The following is a 24,984-nucleotide window of genomic DNA, read 5'->3' on the forward strand; positions in this document are numbered from 1 at the left end:
ATTCACATGTTTGGACAACTAATATATATATATATATATATATATGCATTTTCTAGAATTACTAGTAACAAATTAAAAAAGATACTTACCCAAAAATTAACATTTTTCAAATCATACCTTTGAGTAGAATAACTATTATAGTTAATTAATGCCATATACCCTCATTAATTGGCTGGATATAATAAATTAAAGATATCTTCGGAAATATATATATATATATATATTTTTACCCAGTATCCTATATTTTAGACCAAGCAAGGTTTTTAGAAAGAGCACTATATTGTGATCCGATGAAGTTGAATCCTTGGTAAATTATTTAATGACCTTAAAAAATATAATTCTTTCATATTTACTCTTATTTAATTGGTCATCTTAATTAGTAAAACTTTATTAATTATACATCCTAATCAAGAGTGTTTTAAAAATAACTTATTAATTATACTTTGAAAGACTTAGAATGTCTTGTATTTTTAAACATGATACTTTAAAAATGTATCTTACAATGTGAAATGAAGAAAGTATATGGTTGATAGAATTTAGGGAAAAAAGAAAAGAAATGGAATTGTCTTTATTTATTTATTTTGATAGAAAAGGATGGAGACAAACCAATAATAAACTTGATTAAGGGCAAGCTTAGCAAAACGGTCTGCAGCTTCATTATCCTCACAATCGATTTGAATGATGTACACTATCAACTCTCTTTGTAGCATGAGTTTCACCTCATAAATAAGGTCACAATCTTCATGTAGCTCCCTTATATTTGACTTTATCGGTTCTGTAGCTTTAGTCAAATCACAAATGTTAGGATATCCACCCTTGGTGGATCAAGCCTAAAGACAAGCCTACATTAAGGAATGGGGCTTTATTAGAATAAAAATGAAGTTTGGCTTCTTAAGTGTAATTTAGATGGGCCCCTAATTAAGTGTAATATTCCCCTCTTATTGAAATGTGGAGAAAACGCTTACATACACATATGTAAATTGTCTAGGGAGTGAGAGTCACATATGGGACACATGAAATGATATGTATGTTTAAAACAATATCTCCAAAATAAAAAACTCTTCCTCAGTTCTCTTCTCTTTTGTTCCCATTGGTGAATTTGTTATGAGCCTAAGCAAAGTTCATATGGTAACTTAGTTCTCATGCAGAGGTACTATCCAGCACACTTATAGGTATGCTTTCAAACTCCATATATATATTGGTATCAAAGCAAATGTTCAGTCTATTATATGCTTCTATGACTGTCATAGAGGATTTTCTTATATTTATTCCGTGCAAATATTACGATAATATTTTTTATATTCAATATGTTGCATCGACTAAGTCTATTTTTGTGCATTTTAAATAGGATATCTTGTTTTGTTAGGGTTGTATTTATGTTATATGTGACTGTATATGTTATCTATATAGCAATCTGTGCACGAGAAAAGCTTTGGAAACACCTAATCGTAAAAAAAAAAAAAAACAAAATGGGGTCTATGAAAACAGTAATTTTTGGGCTAATGGTTGGTACCATTGCATAGAGCTCAAAAAAACAAAAAAAATGACACTAATAATGCATAAAACGGACGTCAAATGGAGGAGATATGGCCCTCTGAAGTTTAGGGTCCAAGGAACCTAACCAAATGTAGAACCAAGTCAATGAACCTAGCGGAAGGTTGAAGATGACACAAAATGGCATTGTTTCAACCCCTAACAAAAAAAATAAAAAATAAAATTGTTGAAAAAAATAGAGAGAAGGGTTTTTTTAGACTGACGAGCCCAATAGCCATTTAACTTTTTTAAAAAAATTGGTTTGGGCTTAATGAGTGAAGCCCAAGTCCCAAAAAAATTTTATCAAAATAAAAAAAGGAAGGCTATTCTTGATCTTGGGTCATTGAAATGGGTCAAATCAAGTCCAGTCAATGACCCAATCAACCTAATAAAATAATAATGTTTTATTTTAAATTAAAAAAAAGGAAAAAGTGCCAAGTGGCAAGTGGGACCTATCAAAGGACCCAACAAACGTATGAACTACACTATTTGAGAGGTCTCAGTGTGTGTAGTCATTTGAGGTCTCTAGAGTGGTGTATGGCTTACACTCTCCATCGTTGAGAGTGGGCTTTGCTGAAATTTTCCTAGTTTTCCAGAATTTTTGATTTAGACTCATTCTAGGTGCTTATATAGGCTTATGAAGCATCCGATTGAGATGCGGTTTGTTTCTAAAAATTTTTAAATTTGAGATCTACATTTTGATATGTAACTTTCTTATTTTTAAGTATATTTGGATCAATTTAGGAGCCTTTTAGTGCTTATATGAGTGAATTTCAATAATTTAAAAATCATAACCATAATTATAATCATTTAAATTATTTATTTAATGGACAAATATGAATTATAAGTCCACCAAAGGCATTGAAATATTGAAAAGTGTTTCTCTAAGAGGTATTTTTGATAAAAACATTTTTTTCTAAAGTGTAATCCTTTGGTGAGGATTTTGAAATGAAACCTATAGAGACAAAATTACTACTTGGTAAGAATCCGAAAAGTAATCTTGATATTGACCCAAATTTAAATAGCTGTTGATCTGAACTAAACATGAGCCAAAGTTTTAATGATAGAAAAATTGTTCCCAATGAAACAATAATTGCAAAATGGATTTTTAACTTTTAAATTCATAGTAAATTAAACTATACTGTTAACTTTTTGTTAACACAATTATTGTTCATCATACTGTATACCGTAGGGCCCAGTCAAATGCTAAGGTGATAGTTCCTTTCTGATGTGTCATTTGTTAATTAGCAACATAGACTCTAAACTATTATGTAAGTATTGTTCTAGACCCTAAACTATGAAATTTTAAACAAGTTACCCCCACTGTTTACGTGTAGAACATTGACTATTATGTAAATCAAATTAGCCTCAACGTGGTCTGTTAGAGTGAACGTACTAGTGGCCGTTGTAAACGACCTATAATTTTGTGAAATGATACTTTTTGCCCCTTTTTTGCAATGTTTTCTGAATGATTGATATCTCATGCTTCTGTATACTCTATAACAATAATTTAGTCTTATTTTGAATAATATTTATAAATTTAATGGTGAAAACTTGAGATCTTATTAGAAAAAATTTTAAATATTAGAGGATTTTAATTAACCGGTTAATTTGGGTTTTAAATTTGTTGATAAAATTGTCAGCTTTCACATCTTTCATTTGTAAAATCCTCTAATACTTTAAGTTCTTTTTAAATAGGATCCCAAATTCTCACTATTAAATATATAAACATTATTCAAAAATAAGACTAAATTAGAGTTATAGAGTATATAGAAGCATGGAATACCAATCATTTAGAAACATTGCAAAAAGGGGTAAAAACATCATTTTATAAAATTATGGGTCTTTTACCATAGTTAGCGATAGATTCACCATGATGGACCACGCTGAGGCCAATTTGGCCTATATAATAGCTAACATTCTTATAAACGATGGGAGTAATTTGCTTAAAATTTTAAAGTAATTAACAAATGACATGTAATTAATAAATGACATTTGTTAAACGATGGGGCCAATTTGTATTACATGTAATAGTTTAGGGCTTGTGGCACTAATTAACAAATGACGCATCAGCAAGGAACTATCACATTAGCATTTGATTAGGGCCCATGGTGAACAGTAACAACGTTAATAAAAAGATAATGGTAGGGTTTAATTTGCTATGAATTTAAAAATTTAGAGTCCATTTTGCACATTTTAAGAGTTCAAGGTTTAGGGTGCTTTTCATACAATACTTCAGGGTTTATTTTTCTTATTAACCCCTTAAATACTATAGCAAAAATTAGTTCCTCTAAATCACTTCTTAGGTGAAGTATTGATACTTTAAATAAGCTCAATTAAATGAAGAATAATTTTTTTCCTAAAAGAATTTAAGAAAATGCTATATTAAATACACTCCTTAATGATAAATTTTGAAATTCGATTAATCATGAATAATTGAACAGACAAATAGAGGACTCTACATATGTATAGGGTTGAAGTTAAACCCAAATATTCAAATGTGTTGAAGAAAATAGGAGTAAGGTTAAGGCCATTTATATATCACAACAAAAAAGCGGTGCAATAACCATAGACAATTGCCATGTTTTTTCTTAAATCGTTGCATAATCTCACATTTTTACAAAAAACCGTCACTATCAAATTTTTTTAAATGAACTTAAGCCATGGTTTTTGACAAACCATGGCTTATTGAACCACGTTTTCCGCAAAAAATGTGGCTCACTCAGTTTTGTCAGAAACCACGCCATGGTTTCTGACAAAACCGTGGCTTGTGGAGCCACAATTTCTCGACAAAAAGTCAGAAACTAAGCCACATTTTTGACAAAACTATGGCTCGAGGAGCCACGTTTTTTGAGAAAATGTGTCTCGGTTTCTTCCATTTAAACCCTCGCTGCAGTTTTCAAATTCATGCAAAATATTCAGCATATTCAAGTGCGCGAGCTTCCTATCTTTCCTTCGTCTTTCTTTTATTTTTTTGTTTATTTTATATATATTTTTATATTTAATATATTTTATTATATATTTTCAGGAGTTAAAAAATTGTTGAAGTCATTATAAATTTGATATTTCACTGCACATTTGAGGTGATTTATTTTTTATCTTAGATTATATTTTTTTTAATTACATAAAATTTTATGTATGATATTTATTATTTTGTTTTTAATATACGTTGAATATCTATGAATAGGATGAGTTAAAATTAGATGTTTAATTTTCCAGGATGAAATGTGACATGAATTTATGTTGTATTTTATTAGCTTTAAATTTTTTATTTGAAATTTTTATTTTTTATATAGGATAATTTAAATGTTACATTAATGTTAAAATTAAATTTATTTGTTGTGCTTAAATTTATGTTGTGCATGTTGAGATTTTTATTTTCATTGTTTATATTTATTTAAATAATAAAAAATATGTTGAAATTTTATACCTAAATATAATAAATTATAAATATTTTTTATTTATACAGAAAATGGTTAAATCTTGGATGTTTAAAATTCACAACACAAAAGAATATATGAATGGTTTAGAAGGATTTTTAGATTTTGCTTTTACAAACAGTGGTGTTGAAGGTAAAATAATTTGTCCTTGCCCTAAATGCAATTTTAAAAATGGAATGTTCGAGAGGAGGTTCGGAATTATTTAATTGTCAGACGATTCCCTCCTAGATATACATGTTGGGTTTTGCATAGTGAAAAACACGTATTGAGAGTAACTTCTTCCAGTAGGCTAGTTAACGTAGGAAATAGAGAACAAGGCAATGAGGCTAGTGATCACATTCACGAATTAATTTGTGATGGTTTTGGTGTGCAAGAAGAAGATAAAAATTTAATTCAAATTGAGGATTCATCACAAAATCAAAATCAAAGGATGAATGAAGAGACTAAAGAATTTTTGAATTGGTACAAGATGGGCAAGAGCAACTATATGATAGGTGTGAGAAATATTCAAAATTATCATTCTTAATTAGATTGTATCATATTAAATGCTTGTGTGGTATAAGCAATAAAGCTTTATCTATGATTCTAGAATTATTAGTAGATGCCTTTCCATTTGCTAAAATTTTCTCTTCATTTTATGAAGCAAAAAAGACTATTATTAAGTTAGGATTGGAATATCAAAAAATTGATGTTTGCCCAAATGATTGTATGTTATATTTGAGGGAAGATGACAAAAGAAAAACCTGCAAAACATGTCATACATCAAGATGGAAATTGATATTCAAAAAGAAAAAAACAAGTGAAAAAACCTACAAAAATTTTGAAATACTTTTCATTAAAGCCACGATTGCAATGATTGTTTTTGTCATCTAAAATTGTGAAGCATATGAGGTGGCATGTTGATGAAAAGAATGTTGATGGTTTCATGTGGCATCCAAGGGATTCTGAAGCATGGAAAATTTTTGACATGACTTTCCAAATTTTACTTTAGAACCTCCAAATGTGCGGTTGGCATTAGCTACTGATGGTTTTAATGCTTTTGGAACTTTGACTAGTACCTATAATATTTAGCCAGTGGTTCTTTATAAAATGATTATGTTATTAGAATAATTTATTCACAATCATTAATAGAAATATGTCACCTCTAGTGTTATTCAATAATAAAATAAAACAATTTTATTTAATTATTAAAAAAACTATTTAATTTTTTTAAATTAATGAGTTAAAATTAATATTATAAATTATATTTTCTTAAATTTACAATTAAATTACGTAGTGCTTAATTATGTAATAATTTTTTACTAGGATAATTTAATTATTTTTAGTCATTAAAAAAGGTATTTGATTTTGTAGGTATAAACAAATAATTAAGTTTAATTATTTTTAAAAATTAATAATAGTATGTGGATCCAATCAAGGCACGCTCCTTTTAACAAAACTGGGAAAAACAGCATGTATGCATTACTTTACTAAATGCAATGGCTTATGACCTTATGTGCAAGTATAATAAGTACGCCACTACCCAGGCTCTATGCATGGCATTAAAGGATAAGTTTGAAGATACTTCCACTACCAAACTAAGAAGGTTAACAATAAAGTTTAACACCTTTAAGCTAAAGCCCAATACTCCTATGAGAAAGCATTTGTGTGAAATAGCTAATATGATTTGGGAACTGAAAGAAGTTAGACACATATTGTCTGATGAGCAGTAAGTTTAGGCTGTTGTAAGATCGTTCCCTTCTAGTTAGGAGCACATAAAAGTAAATTTGACCCATAATGAAAACATTGTAACTTTTGATGATGTAGTAAAACGTATAGAGCTTGAAGATGTTCACCTTGAGGCTTATAAATCCTTTGAAAAGGAATACATAATTGAAGAAGTCAGTCCTTCTAACATCCAACCTAATTACCAAAAGGACAAGAAGGGTAAGAAGGATGTCTCAAATTTTAAGAAGAAGAAGTCATTCAAGAAGGGCAAGAAAGTTAGGAAGAAAACTAACCTAAGAATGATCAATTTACCTACTAAACAATGGGTCACTTCGTAATGCTATACCTATCAGAAAATGGGCCACTTAATAAGGGATCATCCTGAGCAAAATAAATAGGACAAGGTACTAGTGAATTGAGTCAATTCACATATTTCAAATGTGACAAGTACTCTTTATTCTTCTTGAATTGTAAACTAAGGCTCCACAGGAAAAAATGATAGGGACTAAGGATCCCTCACAAAGTAGTATTAGTTGCTGAATTAAAAGTAAGTGGCTTTATATTGGTAACAAGGCAAAATCAAGGAATTTGGTTTATATGGTGAAAAAGACCAAGACTCTTTGTAGTGTCTTTTAAGCACCAAAATGCTAGTGGAACATTGTTTTTAAATTTTTGTATTATAGGTTTATTGTAAACTTTTATGATAAAGTTTCATACATCACAAAATGAACAATATATTTTTTGTTCAATTTTTCTTTCAAGGAAGTTTTTTTGGATATTGTTAGTGACAATCACTTTTATGACAATCACTTTATAGTTAAAATTTTAATTGTTACAAATTGTTCGAAGTTGTGAATGTTTGTTTAATCAATTAAACTAATTATATGAAAAAGAAAGGGATAATTAAGTGGTTAAATATCCTAAGCACTTTACAGTAGAGTGGAGTTGTTGAAATAAAATATTATAAGACATGGTTAAGTTAATAATGGCATAAACAAGTCCACAAATTTCATGTTAAGGATGCTTGACTAATTGCTATCATAACCATTTGCCCTTAAAGTTAGTCACATCCACACCTTTTAAGTTATGGACAAAACACAAATTAGATTTAAATATCCTTAGACCATGAGGGCCAGTTGTGTATGTCTATGATAATTCCCGCAAACATAAAAAAAAACAAAACAAAAGTCCATGAAGGAAATAATATTTCTTTATTAGATACTCTTAGCAATCAAATGGTAACGTCGTCATGAGTGAAAATGAAATTGGGATTGTGATTGAATTTGAATTGTGTGATGCCACATTTCTTAAAGAATTAATTCCCTACCTAGGAAGAAAATGGTCATACTGTATCTTTTCATGAGACACAAAATAAGGCAGTGTAGAGTAAGATAAGCAACTCAATCATCTCAGTATATGTTGATGTGAGTAAGATTTCAAAGAGTAACAAAGAAAATGTTCCAATGAAACATTTCCATGTGAAACAGGAAGTATTCATAGTTACTCTAGAAGAGAATGACAAATCGTGTCCTGTACAAGTAAGTAAAAGCACTGGAAGAAGAAAGAGGAAAAAGTCCCCTATATAAGTGTTATTGGTATTGTACACAATAACATGTATAAGTCTAGTTGTCCATTTTGTAGCAAGACATGTGAAGTGTTACTAGTCCAAACACAATAAGAAACATAAAAAAGCAATGAAAAGAATCTTGAGATGCTTGAAGGGCACTATGTTGTCAAAGAAATTGCATTTATGGCATGTACTACAATGACATAAGAGATTATGTGACTGAGAAGTTCTATAGAACACTTTGGATATGTAAATAAGGCTAACAAATCTAGTGTAAATATGTGTGTCAACACTATAGCCTTTGCTATGCAAGAGCAATACTCTAAGTATCATAACAAGATTGAAAATGTGAATGCAAAGTATAACTTTATATGAGATGTTATATGTAACATCCTTAAAATTTAATTGTGATTAATTAAGTCCAATTAGGATAATTAAGTAAATTGAAGTGATGTGTGGCTAGAAAGGTCTAGTAAGTGTGTTTGGTTATGATTTTAGCCCTAAATTTAGGTTTAAAGAAAAATCAGGTCACCTAAACATAAAAAAAGGATAAAATCTAAAGGGAGTAGTTTTGTGCCACATGTCATGGCGTGCAACGCATTCGCCACAGCACATATGTAACCATCAATGAAGGAGAGCCCTCTCTATGCCATACGCTATAGTACATGGCACATGCACCACGTTGCACGGTTAAATTTATGCTTAAACCAGTCTACTTTAGTTCACGAAATTAGAAGAAAGAAAGGATGATTTCTAAGATATTAAACACCTAAAGTAAGGTTTCTATACTCCTTTTCTCCCTTTCTCTTCCATTTTCTTGAAGAGTTGAGTTAGTGTTTGAGTTGGGAAAGTGAGTTTCAGTCTATAATGGCTATGGGTTCAAACCCATTGACTTAAATAGGGTTAAAGAGAGTTTTTAGGTTATTTAAATCAAGCATTAATGATTTTACAAGTGGTTGGTTGGAGGAGACCATTAATGTCTAAAAATTAGCATTAATGTAGTAGTTAGGAGTGTTTCATAGCCATTAATGGTGGTGTTGCAACATCTCAAAAATGGAGACCATAGTGAGATTTGAGAATTTGAGTGTTGGAGGGTTGATTAAAGGTCTTAGTGTCCCTTAAGATAGGGTGTTGACCCTAGGTTTAGGGCTAAATGAGAGTAGGAGGGCTTAAATCAAATAGGGCTAAACTGTGACACTCACCTAGGCGAGTAGGTAAGCTTCTCAGGGTGAGAAGTGCAGGACTTACCAAGGCGAGCGGTGTGTTTTAGAAAATTATAAATAAATGTCTCAGTAGAAAACTAGAATTGGAAATCACTTTCAAACATTTTAAAGGTGCGATTTCTGTGTCTTCTTTACTAGGGTTAGCCCTTAGTGACTTAAGGAGCCACAATTGACTCAAATTTCACTAAGGTAAGTCCTTTAGGACTAATTTACACCTTCTAAATCTCTATTCTATAGATCTTATGTCTAAGATCTTGCCCTGAGCTTAGATCTTAGATTTTAATTCTTAGAATTTATCCATCTGAGTCTTAAAAAGAGTTATAACTAGTTCAATTATTTGTATAAAACTTATCTATAGTGTGAGTTCATCCTAGAAAATACTAAGATCTGAGTGCAATAGTACTCAAGAGTAAGAGATTAAACCATAGATCTCTCAAAGGTTTGAGGTATTTATAGATTTAAATTAATATATATTATGGTCTATAACACTGCTTGGGAGATTGTTTTTGCTATTGTACTTATTGTATACATATTACATTTAAGACATCAAACCTGATTTTGAGTAATGATTTGTGTACCATGTGACTTTATGATTGTATTCTGGGTATATGAAATAGGATTAATTGTTACCAGAAATGCCTAATTGTATGATATGCTTATATAAGAAGTCCAAAGTTATGAAATACTAAAATTTCCCTATGAAATATAAACTTTGTATGAAATTCTGATCTAAAATAGATATGCATACGGATGCTTGATTATTTGAATGCATGCATAAAGATAGGAATGCACCTGTAAGGGAATTGAAAGTACTAAGAAAAATCCATGGTCTGCTCTACTGAGGTCACCCCTTAATAGTGATCTATATGAATGTGTGTGTGTGTGTGCGCACATGCGGGCGTGCGTGCGTGTGGACGTGCATGTTTAGTTTCATTACTTAAATTGGTAGTATTGGTTGGGTACTTACTCAAGCTCACTGCTTGGATTGGTATTGTTGGTCGGGCATATCATGACATCTTGAAGTGAACTTGGCTTGTCTCCATATCCTTCTTCTCCATTCCCTCTCCATTAACCTAAAATAAAATTTAGATCGTCTATATTTATTACAGATTAAATTTAGATGGTCCAAATTTAAATTTTTATTTTATACTTAATATGATTTTTGGATCCTCCAAATTAAATTTGAATTGTTTGATTATTAATAAAATAGATTTATTAAAAAAATTAGTTTTAATAAGTATAAAATATAAATATAAATAAAAAATAAAAACTTTCAATATGGACCATTTAGATTTAATTTGCATTAAATTTAGACAATCTAGATTTTATTTTAGGTTAATAGAGCGGAAATAGAGAGGAAAGGTAGTAGAGACAAGCCAAGTCCCCTTGAAGTTTGAGTAAGGAGAACTATGGTCCAAACTAAAGTGAAGAAGCCTTTGGCTAGGCAACACTGATCATTCATATATTTTATGTAACCTCCCCTAATATCCACCTGATATTAGGAGGGGTTAACCAAGTCACCACATACAAAACCAAACTGAATCAATTAAGTCTATTTGAAAAAGCTTAAGACCTAAGACTTTATTTTCAAAATCAACAAATCCTTTACATATCAAAGCAATGCATAGTGAAGATAAACACATGCATTCTTCACTCCAATTCAAACTTTAAAATCAGAGAAACTAAGTTAGAAATTAGGCTATGTAATACGACGTGCACTACATGCATTGCAGCATGCAGCACAAAGCCATAGGCTTTCCTTTTCTATGCCAAGCACTGCGGCATGACACCCAATACACCACAATGCACATGATAGAAATTTCTATTATTGTATGATAGCTCTAAAGTGAACTTTTGGCTTATGTTGTTTCCACATGCGAAGTTTGATTAGAGTGGTTTAAGTACCCACATGAAGATTACTTTATAAGATAGCTAATGAGATAACTTTGGACATGATCTAATGGTCTGATCAAAATTAGACACTCGGGGTACAAAAAGTTACTTTTTCTAAGAATTTAGTGCACCCAAGCATTCAAATCACACACTTTGCCTCATTAAACCATTATGGGCCTAGAACTAAGTCCAAGAGGACCTTATACACTTGATTAACCACAATTTCTTTACACAATAAGGGCTAATGTGCCAAACTTCTCACAAAAACATACTTGGCCAATCTTTACTCATTGAATTACCACATCATAACTACATACATGTTTACCACAAAATCAAACTTACATACATTTTAGTCCTAGCCACGTATTTACTTTTCTACCACATATACACATTCACAATAAACTCTTAGCCCATCACTACATTTTTCACCACAAACATTACACATTCACAACTACAACCCATCACTACATTTTTCACCACAAACGTTATATATTCACAACTACAGGACTAAGCATCCCACAATCACTATAATTCACATATACTGTCATGCATATGAGTCCTATGGCAACTTAAATTATTCTTTTACAATATTCACAAAAGACATAGTCCATTACACAAACTCTAATTTACATGGCTTTATCCATACTAAGCTAGTTTGGAGTCTTTCCTTTTGCCCGACTCACTACTTTGACATATAAAAATGTAACCACAGGGTGAGATAATAATCTTACCAATAGAATAACTCGTTACTACTAACTATCACATGTAACTATAAGCAAGTAATAAATAATATACATTTGAACATAGTGTATAACATAAATTTCACTTCAAAATCCTTTTCACAACAAATCACCATCAATATTAACATGATCATTATCATCCGAACCTCCAAATCACCTCAAATAAAACCATAGGCTCTTACTAGGCCATGCATACTTATTGACTTGAGCATACTTTTAATGGTAGAATCATCCTTCCAAAAGTATTCTGCCTACTTTCAGACTATGATTTCTCCCTATTATATTGATTGGGGTGTCGTTACTCTAACATTGCATTACACAAATGCTAGGAGGTCAAATCTCCAACACTACACCCCTTGTGGTTGCTAAGGAGATAATCTTCAACATCGTACCTCAATAGGCACTAAGAAGATGAAATTCTCTAACACCGCACCCCGTCAGGTATTAAGGAGAATAATACCATATAGACTTCTCACTACTTCTCCCTACGAGTGAACTCCCACCCTCTATGATCATGCTTTCGTACCAATCACTATTTCACTTTTAAAATGACATTTATATATATAGGACATAATCATAAGTTTCTACTTATTCATTTAACTGAAATCCATTTCATGCACCAATCATGCATTCTCTTGAAACATGCTTAATTTAAAACAATTTCATGCATGAGCTATCATACTTTCAAATAGTTAAATATACAGTCAAATAGAATAAGTTATTCAATTACCTCAGCCATTCTGTCACAAGAAAGGCTATCTGTGGATTTTACAACCATTAATACACCTCTGTAAGCTTCTTTTCTCACTCTACACATGTGATATGCAAATCTACACACAACAGATACTATTAGCCAATTAGTCAAATTTACTAAAAGTACTTAACTATGATCCTAAGTCATTTTTAACCATCCATTGATTTCCACTTGGTCAATTTAGACTCATTACTACTCATTTACAACTTTCTATCACTTCTAGTGATCCCATTTTACTTCCCTTTTACCATTGATTTAGGGATAATTTAAGTCTATAACTTCAAAGCTTTATTATTCAATCCCAAACTAGTCACAAAGCCTTAATTTATCTCCCAAGAACCTTTTCATTACTATAGGGTAAAAAATGAACCCTTTAAATTTCTTGTAACATCCTAAATTTTTAATCCTGTGTTAATGACTGATTAAGGATGAATTAGTGTTTAATGTGGGATTATGGTGCTAAGTGGTGAAGTGTTATATTGACTTATTAAGATGTTATATGAACAGATATGAGTAGAAGAGCAAAGTCTTAAAGCAGAGCTTGTGAACATAATGAGGATTTCCTTCATTGTGCCATGCGCCGCAGTGGGTGATAAATACGCCGCAATGCATGGAGCATAAATTAGATTAATATGATGTGTCTAGCTGGTAAAAAATGGAAGGAAGAACATGAGAGAAGAGATCAAACATGGAAAAGTGTAAGGGATCTGCTAGGGCAAGCTAAATCAAGAGCAAGGATGGCGTCTCCAACTTGTTACTTATCGGGTAAGTCATGTACTGCCTTAACCTCTAAATCTACGCTATTCTCTCTTAGTTTTAATTAATGAGAAAGTAAATTTGGGAGTTTTAAGGAGTTTATTTCTTACTCAATAGTAATAAAAAGGTTCTTTGGAGTTAAACTAGTGCTTTGTAATTGGTTTAAGTCAAAACAATAAAGTTTTGAAGCTATCAGCAAGACTTGCCCTAATTTAGAGAGAGAGTAGTGAGAGAAAATTGCTAGAAAATGTTAAAGCTTGAAAGGAGGGGTGATCAGTGGCAATGTGCATAATCGAGTGTGAAATCTAGATATGATAGTGATTAAGTGTTTAAATGTGATAATTGGTATTTTTGGTCAATAGAGGAATTGACTTTGAATGCCAATTATGTGTAGATTATAGTATGTGACATAGAATTACAAGAGAGGAGCTTGAATAAGGTTGAAGTTACAGGGGTAACCCTTTCTATCAAATAGAAGGGTTAAGGTAATTATATAATTTATTATGTTTATTAACTATTATAACTGTGTAGAAGTGAATATCAAATGATAAATTATAAATTTATGAGTTTTATGTTTAATTGTTATTGAAATAGTTTTTAGCATGAACTTTGTATTGTGAAATGAATTTGAAAAGTTACTGATTTTAATAGATATATACATATATGATATAGAACTATATATGTTTTGAAAAGGTGTATAAGTAGTGAAAGTTGTGGAAAAGCATGATCATAGGGCATGGGATTTCACCCAAGATATGTAGGGTTGTGTGTGTGTGTGTGGAGATATGTGAGTGTAAAATAGATATAGTTGGCCTAGCACTATGAGACATCCGGTGTAACATTATATGGGCTGTTACTATGGGTAATTCGATACAGTATATTATGGGACTGTTATCATAGGACATCCAGGCAGTCTAGCAACTCCCTAGTGCCTGATAGGGTACATTTAGGAGTTAACGACACCTTTATCACAAGTGTGTAAAGAGGAAAACCATAGTCTGTAAGTGGGTTAGATTACCTTTGGCCGAGTATTTCTACCATTGAAAGTGAGCTCGAGTCAACAAGTGGTTGATTCAAAAGAGCCTATGGTTTCATGTCAGGGAGCTTTGGAGGATCAGTGGATAGTTAGTCATGCTAAGGTGTAAAAGTATTTGGAATGTGATTATATCCGAAAGTGATAATTTAGTTATGATATACTACATGTATGTGCTATATGATGATTTCAGTTACTTTATCATAGTTATTTGTAGTAATAGACATTTAATGAGCTATATTTAATTATTGAAATTTTTATCTCACCCGTGGTTATTTATATTTTTTAGATTCTGGTACTAGTGGGTCAAAGAGAAAGGATATAGGCTGAGTTGACATCTCTCACCTAAATTTTGTAAAATATGGTGTAATGATTTGTAAATTATTAGCCAAAAGTATGTATAAGTTGCCTTAGGACTTGAGCATGTGCATATTTTGGTAAATGTTGTGTTTTTTGTGATTTTTGAACTCCCTATCCCTAATACTTATGTGAATATGAAAGGACTAGATGGGCTAGTAGATGGAGGTAATTATGTGTGAATATGAGATGGATGGAGATTATTTGTAGTAATTTGACCATATATGAGATTAAAAAAATGAAAAAGTAAATTTGGCCCAAAGGGTAAAATGGGCAATTTATAGGCCAAATTTGTGTATATAGATTATATTGTGCATGTGTATGGTCAATTAGGTGTATATTGTTCATTTGGATTTAGTCAAAGTCCAAAAAGTGGCTAGAGACAATTGGTTTTGAATTGAGACACTTAAGTGATAAAATTTGATAGAAAATGATCAAAGTGCACTTTAGTGTCTAATTTTTGATAGAAATATTAGATTGGGATAAATTAGTGTATTAGTTAGATTTTGAAACAAGCTTCATATTGGCACTTGAACCATCCCAATCGGATATCGTATGTGAAAATGGCGCGCATCTGAATTTTGTATTGAAATTACCAATTGACAGCAAATTCAGGTGTGTGCTCCGTGGTGCATGTACTCGCATGCCACGGTGCATGGCACAGAGTGAGCAACTATGGCCTCTGTGCCACATGCCATGGCATATGTGGCACGAGCCGCGGTGCATGGTGCTAATTTTTACTTTATTGTTTTGTGATGCATATGTTTTATAGATTGTTGATGTACATAGATTTATTGCTTTTGTTGTGTGTAATAAGATTTATACTTGAGTGAAATTATAAAATGATTTCTAAAAAATTTTAACTGGGATCCCAAGGTTTTCAATGTTTTCAAACTAAATGATTTTGATTTGATTAGTAAGATTGTAGTGGAGTGTATGGTAATGTCAGTAAGGGCATTACATTTCTCCAATTCAATTTCTCGATAACTCATACCAAGAGAAATTGTTGTGGACTTGAAGCTAAGGGCTGTACAAAGCTTACTCGATAAGCTATCGATCAAAAATGCCTTCCAATGCTCCAAGAATCCTTGCCTTAGTAGAAGATTCACTTCTTCTCCACTCTCTCTCTCTCTCTCTCTCTTTTTTCTTTGTTTCTTTCTCTCCAAAATCATGAGCTTCCATGCACTTATTAGGTCATTTTCTAGTCCATACACTACAACATGTGGCACAGTAAGAAAAATCCTCATCGCACGCACACACTACATTTCAAAATGCAATCCCTTTTCTCGTATATGCTCATTTAACACTCTAATAAGTCAAAACATAATTTGTCATTTGACATTCTAATTACTCACTAATTACTAACCACCCCTAATTAGCAATTAGTTATTGGATTAGAAATCAATATGTTACATTTTACATATCAAAACACTTGGTTTTGACATCAAACTTTGCAAATTAGGGTTTCATTGTCGGTTTTGACCTATCTTTCCTATTTCAATCATGTGAATCCTAATTCATAGTTGTAACATTTGTTTTACTATGAGTTCTCTAGTAGAATAAGCGTTAGACTTTGTGCTTATGAGCTCCTTTTGCTTTAATTGGGTAATTAAATGTATCAATTTCACTCTCTTATCATTTCCCTTCAGTCTAAATAATTGAATTGGGTTAGGAAAGTTAACTCCATGTGATGTCCTAATTAGTCCCCTCTATAAAAATTGAAATCTTTTCTCCATTTTTGTTTAATTATTCCTTTTTGTCACTTAATTAATTTCTTTAGCTTTCATTTCATTTCATTTTTTTTCTTGAAACGAACCCCCCAAATCAAAATTTAGAATTCATGCATTGCATAATAGAATTTAATTGTTAGACTTTAGCATTAGCACCATTTAGGTAGTTTTAGCAGCATAAATTGCACTTTCTCATTTACATTTCAGTGAAGAAATCTAGCATTTAATGTTATATTTTTTATTAGTTTTTAAATACCCAGAACCAACTTAAGATAACTCCTAAATTGCTCTTTAGAAAGAATGACCTAAGATTGGCTTATACTATATTAAGTTAATCTTAGTTTAATTGAGTGCTAACATGACTAAGGCAATTCATCAAGGGGTTGATAAGAAGGGGGAGTTAGGGGGGTAACAGAGGGAGTTAGGGGAGGGGGGCCAAGACGAAGGGTAGGGGGAGAGGGGTGACGAAAGAAGGGCAGAGACCAAGGGGAGGGGTCGATAGAGGGGGTGGGGAAGGGGAAGGGGGAGCCAAGATGATGAGAGGAGCTACAGAGGAAGAAGATGAAGGGATGGAGAGGAAATGAAAGGTTGGTAGGTTTTTTTTTTAATTTTTTCAAATACTTTTAACAGCGAGTGATGTGGCACCCGCTGTGGAAAGTTAAAATTTTATTTTTTTAATAATTTTTTGACATTGGGTTAAACTATACTAAATGTTAAAATTTTTTCTACAGCAACTAAAATTAAAATTGATGTTGAAAGTCTTCTAATAGCTACAAATATTGCAAAAATGCCATCACCTCTATTTTCAACAATGAATGCCTTTTAACTGATGTTAAAAGTCCCTAATAAAAGATAAATTATGCACTAGTGAATAAAGGTAGGAGGCATCACACCAAGGAGTGCTGGACATATTTCAAGTGCCACAAGATTAGGCACATTGATCGTTATTGCCTTGAGAATGTTCCTCTTACTGACCAAAGGTCTACTATTGATGGTTGAGTGATTGCTATGTCCAGAGAGGAGGTTGAAGCTTTCCCAAAGCTTCTTTGAGGTATGATATCTCTTAGTAATCATCAAATTATTGCCTACTTTGATTCCGATGCCACTCACTCATTTGTTTTTGATGAGTGTGCAAAAAGGTTAAAATTGCATCTAATTGAAATGCCTTTTTTGATGAATGTGTCCATACTGGTTAATGCCTCTGTGAAAATCAATTATGCTAGTTTAGAAGTTGAGTTAACATTTTTTGAAATAGCCACAATATTGACTTGGTTTGTTTTCCCATGTTAGGAATTGACATGATAATTAGGATAGATTGGTTGTCTGCTAAGGGAGCAACACTAGACTATAACAAAAAAAATAGTTTTATATTACTATTATACATAGTGACTACATTTAATCGTGAACTTGCATAGTCTTTTTCTATAGTCACCCTTAATATTTCCAAATCCTTGCTAGCTATACAACTTGATAAATCAGTGAGGGAAGGATGTCAAGCCTTTATAGTTTTCTTTTCTGTGCACCTAGTATATGATGGTGTGATAGATAAAATTGGGGTTGTGAATGAGTTTCTCAAGGTGTTTGCGGATAAGGTTTTGGGATTACTGCTAAGGAGAGATAGGTAGATTTCTTGATGGATCTCGTACTCGATACCAAGCCAATCTTTAAGGCTCCTATATCGAATGGCTTTATTAGAGTTAAATGAACTTACAAAATAGTGGAGGAGTTATTGGTGAAGGGATTTGTTAGATTGTATATGTCACCCTGGGGTTTGCTTGTTATGTTTGTTAAGAAGAAAGCTAGTAGCATGAGATTGTGTATAGACTATTGATAGTAAAACAAGGTGACAATCAAGAATAAATACCCGTTACCTCAAATTGAAAATTTAGTAGATAGTTGGCTAGAGCAGTAGTATTTTCTAAGATCGATTTGAGATATGGCTATCACCAATTGAGAGTGAGAATGGATGATGTGTTGAAGACTACCTTCAGAACAAGGTATGGGCACTATGAATTTCTTGTTATGCCCTTTGAACTGACAAATGTACTAACAATCTTTATGGACTATATGAACAGAATCTTTAGGCCCTACTTAAACAAATTTGTAGTGGTCTCTATAGATGATATACTAATCTATTCTATTGATGATGAAGATTGTATGAAGTACTTTAGGATAGTGTTGCAAATTTTAAAGGAAAAGAAGTTCTATGCGAAGCTAAATAAATGCAAGTTCTAGTTATGAGAGGTGAATTTTTTAGGTCATACAGTGTCTACAAATTGTATTATAGTAGATCCTAACAAGGTTGATGATGTATTGCAATAGGAAAGACCAACCTCTATGATTGAGATTAGAACCTTCTTGGGTCTAGCAAGGTATTACAAGAGATTATTCAAGGGTTTTCCCAAATTGTCTCTGCTTTGACCAACTTAACCAAGATTAGTTTTTCGTGTAGATAGACAAGTGTAAGGAAGCTTTTCAAGAGTTGAAAGAAAGATTGACTACTACATTTGTACTAACCATTTTGGATCCTAAATGTTGTTTATAGTGTACCCAGATGTATTACTTAAGGGTACATGTTAATGCAAGATGACAAGGTTGTAGCTTACACCTAGAGACAATTAAGATTGCATAAGGAGAATTATCTGATGCAAGATCTTAAGCTTACAACAGTCATATTTGCATTGAAAAAATGACAACACTACTTGTATGGAGCATAGTTCAAGGTATATAATGATCATAAAATTCTCAAATATCTGGTAGATCAAACAAAATTAAATATGGAACAATAGAGACAGATTGAGTTCTTGAAGGATTATAACTTTGAGTTGAAGTCCCATCATAGGAAGACCAACATAATGGCCAATGCTCTAAGTTAGAATACGCTCTATGTGGCATACATGATTGTGCAAGAATAAAAGCTATTGGAGGAGTTCTCTAGTGAACACTAGCACTTTCTAGATTTTATAATGTAAAACTTAAATGCCACTGTGATTACAAATGAGTTCTGGAAGGACCTGAGAAGAGCATAGTTAGAAGATGAGTATTTGTTAGAGATATGAGAAGATATTGAAGAGAACTGAATGATATCTTTTGGCTTCAATGACAATGACTTCATAGTGTATCACGACTGAATGTGTATTTTATAAGATAAAGTAGTTAAGGAGACAATCTTGTAAGAGGCTCACAGATGTAAATTCACTATCCACCTTAGTGCTAGAAAGATGTATGAAGATATAAAGAGACGGTGGTGGTGGCACAAGATAAAATGAGATGTGATTGAGTCTATTTCTAAGTGTTTGACTTGTCAAAAGATCAAGATAGAACACCAAAAGCCACCTAGATTGCTATAACCATTAGAGATTCTGATGTGAAAATAGGACAGTGTGTCAATGGATTTCATAATGGGACTACCTCATACACAAACGAGTCATGGAAAGTATAATTAAACCTAGTATACTTTTAAACTAAACCTAGTATACTTTTAAAATTCATGGAAAGTACAATTAAAGTACAAAACTGTATACTTTAAAGGGTGTTTTATTAAATAACTCACCATCTAAGTTGAATTAACTCAAATTAAACTCATAGGATTAATAAAGAACTAAAATTAGTAAATGATGATTTTTTCTATTCTTCAAAAATTATTTTCAAAAATTACAGTTTTGCCCCCTAAACTTTCAGAAATTTGCATTTGGCCTTAAAAGTTTTGAAATTACAAAAGCAGCCAAAATGATCTTAAATGATTCTAATATGCTCAATATACCCCTAAAAAGTTCCAAAAGCTATGGAAAATAATATGAAAATGATATGAATAAATGATAACTATCATCGCTTCAATTTATAGTAGGTGATTATGTATTTGTAAAAGTTTCGCCAATGACTGAAATTGGGAGATTTATTAGAGCCAAGAAATTAACTCTCAAGTACATTGGGCCATTTGAGATTCTTGAGAGGATTGGGTATTTGGCATACCGAATTGCCTTACCTTACTTATCAGGCGTACATGATGTATTTCACGTCTCAAAACTCAAGAAGTACCAACCTAATCTGTCTCACATAATTGAGCCTAAAGATGCAGTAAAAAGGATAGCTAATATGAAAGAGAAGTAGCTAAGGAATAAGGCCATTCTTGTAACATCCCAAAAATTAACTTAAGATTAATTAAGTTAATCAAGGGCAAATGAATAATTTTATAGGAATATTTAAATATAAATAATTTTAGTTAGGAAATTATTATTGAATTTAATTTAGCATAAATCCAAATCTAAGTTTTTTTTTAGAAAATAGAATTATTGCTATTATTATTATTAGGAAAGTAAATTAAAAAAAACTGAAAAGGGGGAGGCGAGGAATGAAAATGAGAGAGTATGTGTGTGTGATGGCATATAAAGACAAAAAAACGATAAAGAAAGAAAGAGACAAAGGACGAGATGGAAGATTAAGGTGAGAGAGAATAAAACTAAAAGGAGGAGCTTTTATCGTACGGGGCCCATGCCACATTTTTAAACTCTCACCAAATCACTTTTCCCATGCTTCTCTTTCATCTTCCTCAGAGCACGAAACTTCGACAGAGAGCAAGAGGATGCAGATCGCCGGTAGTGATTTTAATGGTTAAGCTTCATAATAGGATACTTCATATGAGATTTTAAGTATTCTAAGATTAGGTAAGTGTTCTAAACATTTTTTCTTAGTCGTTTTTCCCTTTGAGCTACAGATTTTAAGATTTTGAAAAATCTAGGGTTTGAAAGAGGGATGAATTTTTGGTGAGAAAATCTGATTGTTGAGGTTTTTGATAGTGTAATAAATATTTTAGAGTATTATTTTGTTGATAGAATTGGAATTTGAGGCATTTGAGTTTATCCTTAGATCCCTATGGGTAGATTTTTGGTTAAATCTAAAAATATAAATTGATTTGTTGATATTTAGATGATTATTTGAGATGAGAAATAAATTATTATGGCTATAGAATAATGATTCTAGGCTTGGAATAAAAAGGGAAATTTTGATATTAGAAAATTATTTGAATGAAATTATTGTGAAGGAGACTATTGAACCTAGTAGATATGTTCAAATACATGAAATTAAATTTTAGAACTCAAGAGGCTAAGACAAGGTTTTAAAAATAAAATAAAATAAAATAAAATAAATACTTAGGTGTTAGAGTATGAGTGAAAATTGTGTTAATAATATTATTGACACATTGGGATATGATCAATTGTAGATTAATTTCTTTTTGACACCATTCAAACTTTGGAAAGCTTTAGAAGTGTTGTAACTTGAGGAATAACCTTTGACCTCTCAAAGGTTAAGGTAACCGGGAAAATCTATTTTATACATTTGTATGTTACTTAATTAATTATGTTGGTGAAATAAAAGAATATATATATATATATATGTCTAAATTTTGAAATGGTTGTTTGTTATGCATGTGGCTTTGTTGATAATCTATGACTTGTGACCAAGTTAATTATGACTTGGTGTGAGTAATGAGATTGATGGTTGATGATTATGTGTACACTCTTGGATATAAGTTGTGGATTATGCACAGTGATGAATTGTATAAGCATGTTGAGTTTTACATGATGCTAATGTGGTTTTATGTGATAATATAAAAATTGAGGCAAGAGGCATGATTGAAAAATGATGATTCTTGATGTTTGTTGAGCAAGAAAGTTGATGAGCATGTGGGATAATTGTGAATTATATATGAGTTTTTTAAATGCATTTTCTCATGAGCATTATCATATGGCGGGAGTTCGCCTTAGTGAAAGAGTTAGCGGTTATGCAAAATCCATATGGTACTTGACTATTAACCAATAATCCTAGGGGTTATAGTCACTACTTACCTTTTAAGGTACTGTAGCATTGTTCCTATTAAGGAACTTGACCTTACTAGCCTACCTGGAGTTTTGAGTAGAGCTAATTTTGGGTATGACACCCCATAGTGTGTGATTTGAGGGAAACCGTGTTCATAAGTGAGTAAGGTAACCTTGGCCCGGTAGTCCCTCATGATATGATTAAGGCCTTAGGTAGTCTCACCATATGGACGATCCCTTTCGGTTGTTGGCCCACAGATTTCATGTTTGAGGAAATAAAGAGGGATATAAGGAAGAGATCGATCATGCATATTATTACTATCATGCCATTTAAGTGATTGATGGCTATGTTGAGAATATGATTATAATTGTAGAAATGAGAACATGTAGTAATTATGTGAATAATGTATATGTAGCTATTTGTGTAAATTTTGTACTTCACTTTACTCTTGAAATTATTCACATGAGTTAAATGTTAATGTGATTAACATGTTATTAATGTGATTGTTTGAATGGTCACCTTGATAAATTTTTTGGCCACTTGCATTCATGATTAATTATCATGCATTTGTATAACTTAGATATACATTGGTTACTGAGTGGTTGTATTCACCCCTCTCTTTTAACATATTACAGGAGCTAGCTCATCTCAAAAGAACAGAGGAAAGGAGCATTAGGCCAAGTGATAGTAATCACTTCTGTAGGCCTTTCTCTTTTTATTTTGATATGTGTATTTAGTTTATGATATTGCCAACTAAGATAATATATTCTTGATCTACTTGCATTATGGGTTTTGTGTTGGGAAAAATGTATTTTAGGCCCTGAGGAATGTGGTTTGATGCTTGTGCTATATTAACGGGCCAAAATATTTGTGTAAGTGAAAATAGTTAATATTTGCCTAATTTGAGAACTTGAATGTTGTTATGGTCTCCCCTTATGTTTTTGATGTCCAAGGGTGAACAGTTGATATTAATTATATGTGAATGAAAAGGAAAATTCATGTATATGATAGGCTATTGATGAATAGGTGATATATAGAGTATGATAATTAGGTAATAGTCATTGTGATAAATGTAATTGAGACCTTGGCCCCCCACTGCCAGTTATGGAAGGTTTGAGTGGCCAAGTGTTATGTTGTAAATATGTATATATGTATTGTAGAGTAAGGCATAGAGAGAAAATAAAGGGGGAAGCTCTTCTCTCATGTTGATGTATTTCTTTTATCATGCTTCCGCATATGTTTAATTGAATGATACAAGTTCTTGAGATATTTTAAAGATTTAAGATCCCTTTATATTGAATCGTTTGTGAAAATACATGTTAAGAATTTGTTTAGGTTAATCTCTTATAGGATAATCCTTTTGGGTTAGTCCTTGATTTACTATAGTTAGTCTAATGATTAAGTCCTAATTTAAGACCCCTTTTACAATTCTCCTAGTTAAGGTGATATGAAAGGGAATGACTCCTGAAGAAGTTACGTAGGAGACTAAGGAGAAAATGAGACAACAGTATCCCTACTTATTCCATTGAAGTATGTTTTACTTGGTTGTTTGAATTTTAAGGATAATATTTTTAAACGGAAATGAAAGCTGTAACATCTTAAAAATTTAATCCTAATTAATTAAGGCCAATTAAGGTGATTAAGTAAATTAAAGTGATATGTGGCTAGAGAGGTCTAATGAGTATGTCTGATTGTGATTTTAGCCTTAAATTGAGTTCAAAGTGAAGTTAAGTCACATAGGCATTAAAATGGGAGAAAATTTGAAGGGAATAGTTCCATGCCTCATGCCATGGCATGCAATGCATCCATCGTGGCGCATATGTAAACATCAACAAAGGAGAGCCCTCTCTATGCACGTAGTCAAATTTCTACTTAAACCAATCGGCGTCGGTTTGCAAAATCAAAAGAAAGAAAGGAGGAAACTAAAGGGCAAGTGAAATTCTTTACTAAGGCTTACTACATTGGAGGTTTGGGTGCATTTCTAAGCCATTAAACACCTAAGATAAGGTTCCTAAACTCCTTTCCTCCTTTTTTTTATTCCATTTTATGAAAGAGTTAAGTTAGGATTTGAGTTAGGAAAGTAATTTTTGATCTATAATGGCTACAGGTCCAAATTCATTGACTTAAATAGAGTCAATAGGAGTTATTTACGTTATTTAAACCTAGCATTAATGGTTTTACAAGTGGTTGGTTGGAGTAGACCATTAATGTTTGAAAATTAGCATTAATGTGGTAGTTGAGAGTGTTTAATGGCTATTAATGATGGTTTAATAGTTCATTAATGATAATGTGAGTTAAGGGAACCTAGTAAACCTAATAGGTATGTTTGAAAGTGAGGTTATGATTTTGGTAAGTTAGGGGATGTTGAGTTAGAGTGTTGGAATTTATCCCAATGAAAATAGTATTGATGAATGATGTGATTAATTGTAGATAT

At 31.8% G+C, this 24,984-nt stretch overlaps 1 long non-coding RNA gene across 4 annotated transcripts; it reads left to right on the forward strand.

The window, feature by feature from the left end:
* The first annotated feature begins 4,365 nt into the window (after positions 1 to 4,365).
* LOC129319869 (uncharacterized) lies at positions 4,366 to 23,553 on the forward strand. Of its 4 annotated transcripts, none has more exons than XR_008595537.1 (7): positions 4,366 to 4,464; positions 4,562 to 4,616; positions 13,365 to 13,622; positions 17,602 to 17,784; positions 21,287 to 21,397; positions 21,955 to 22,043; positions 23,186 to 23,553. It is a non-coding gene; the product is annotated as an uncharacterized LOC129319869 (long non-coding RNA). The 4 variants fall into 4 exon arrangements; XR_008595538.1 differs by having other exon boundaries at positions 17,611 to 17,784; XR_008595539.1 differs by lacking the exons at positions 21,287 to 21,397; positions 21,955 to 22,043.
* Positions 23,554 to 24,984: the final 1,431 nt, after the last annotated feature.

Source organism: Prosopis cineraria, unplaced genomic scaffold, assembly GCF_029017545.1.
Source record: "Prosopis cineraria cultivar Desert tree isolate PC_DT_omini unplaced genomic scaffold, ASM2901754v1 PC9, whole genome shotgun sequence".
Classification (NCBI taxonomy): Eukaryota; Viridiplantae; Streptophyta; class Magnoliopsida; order Fabales; family Fabaceae; genus Prosopis; species Prosopis cineraria.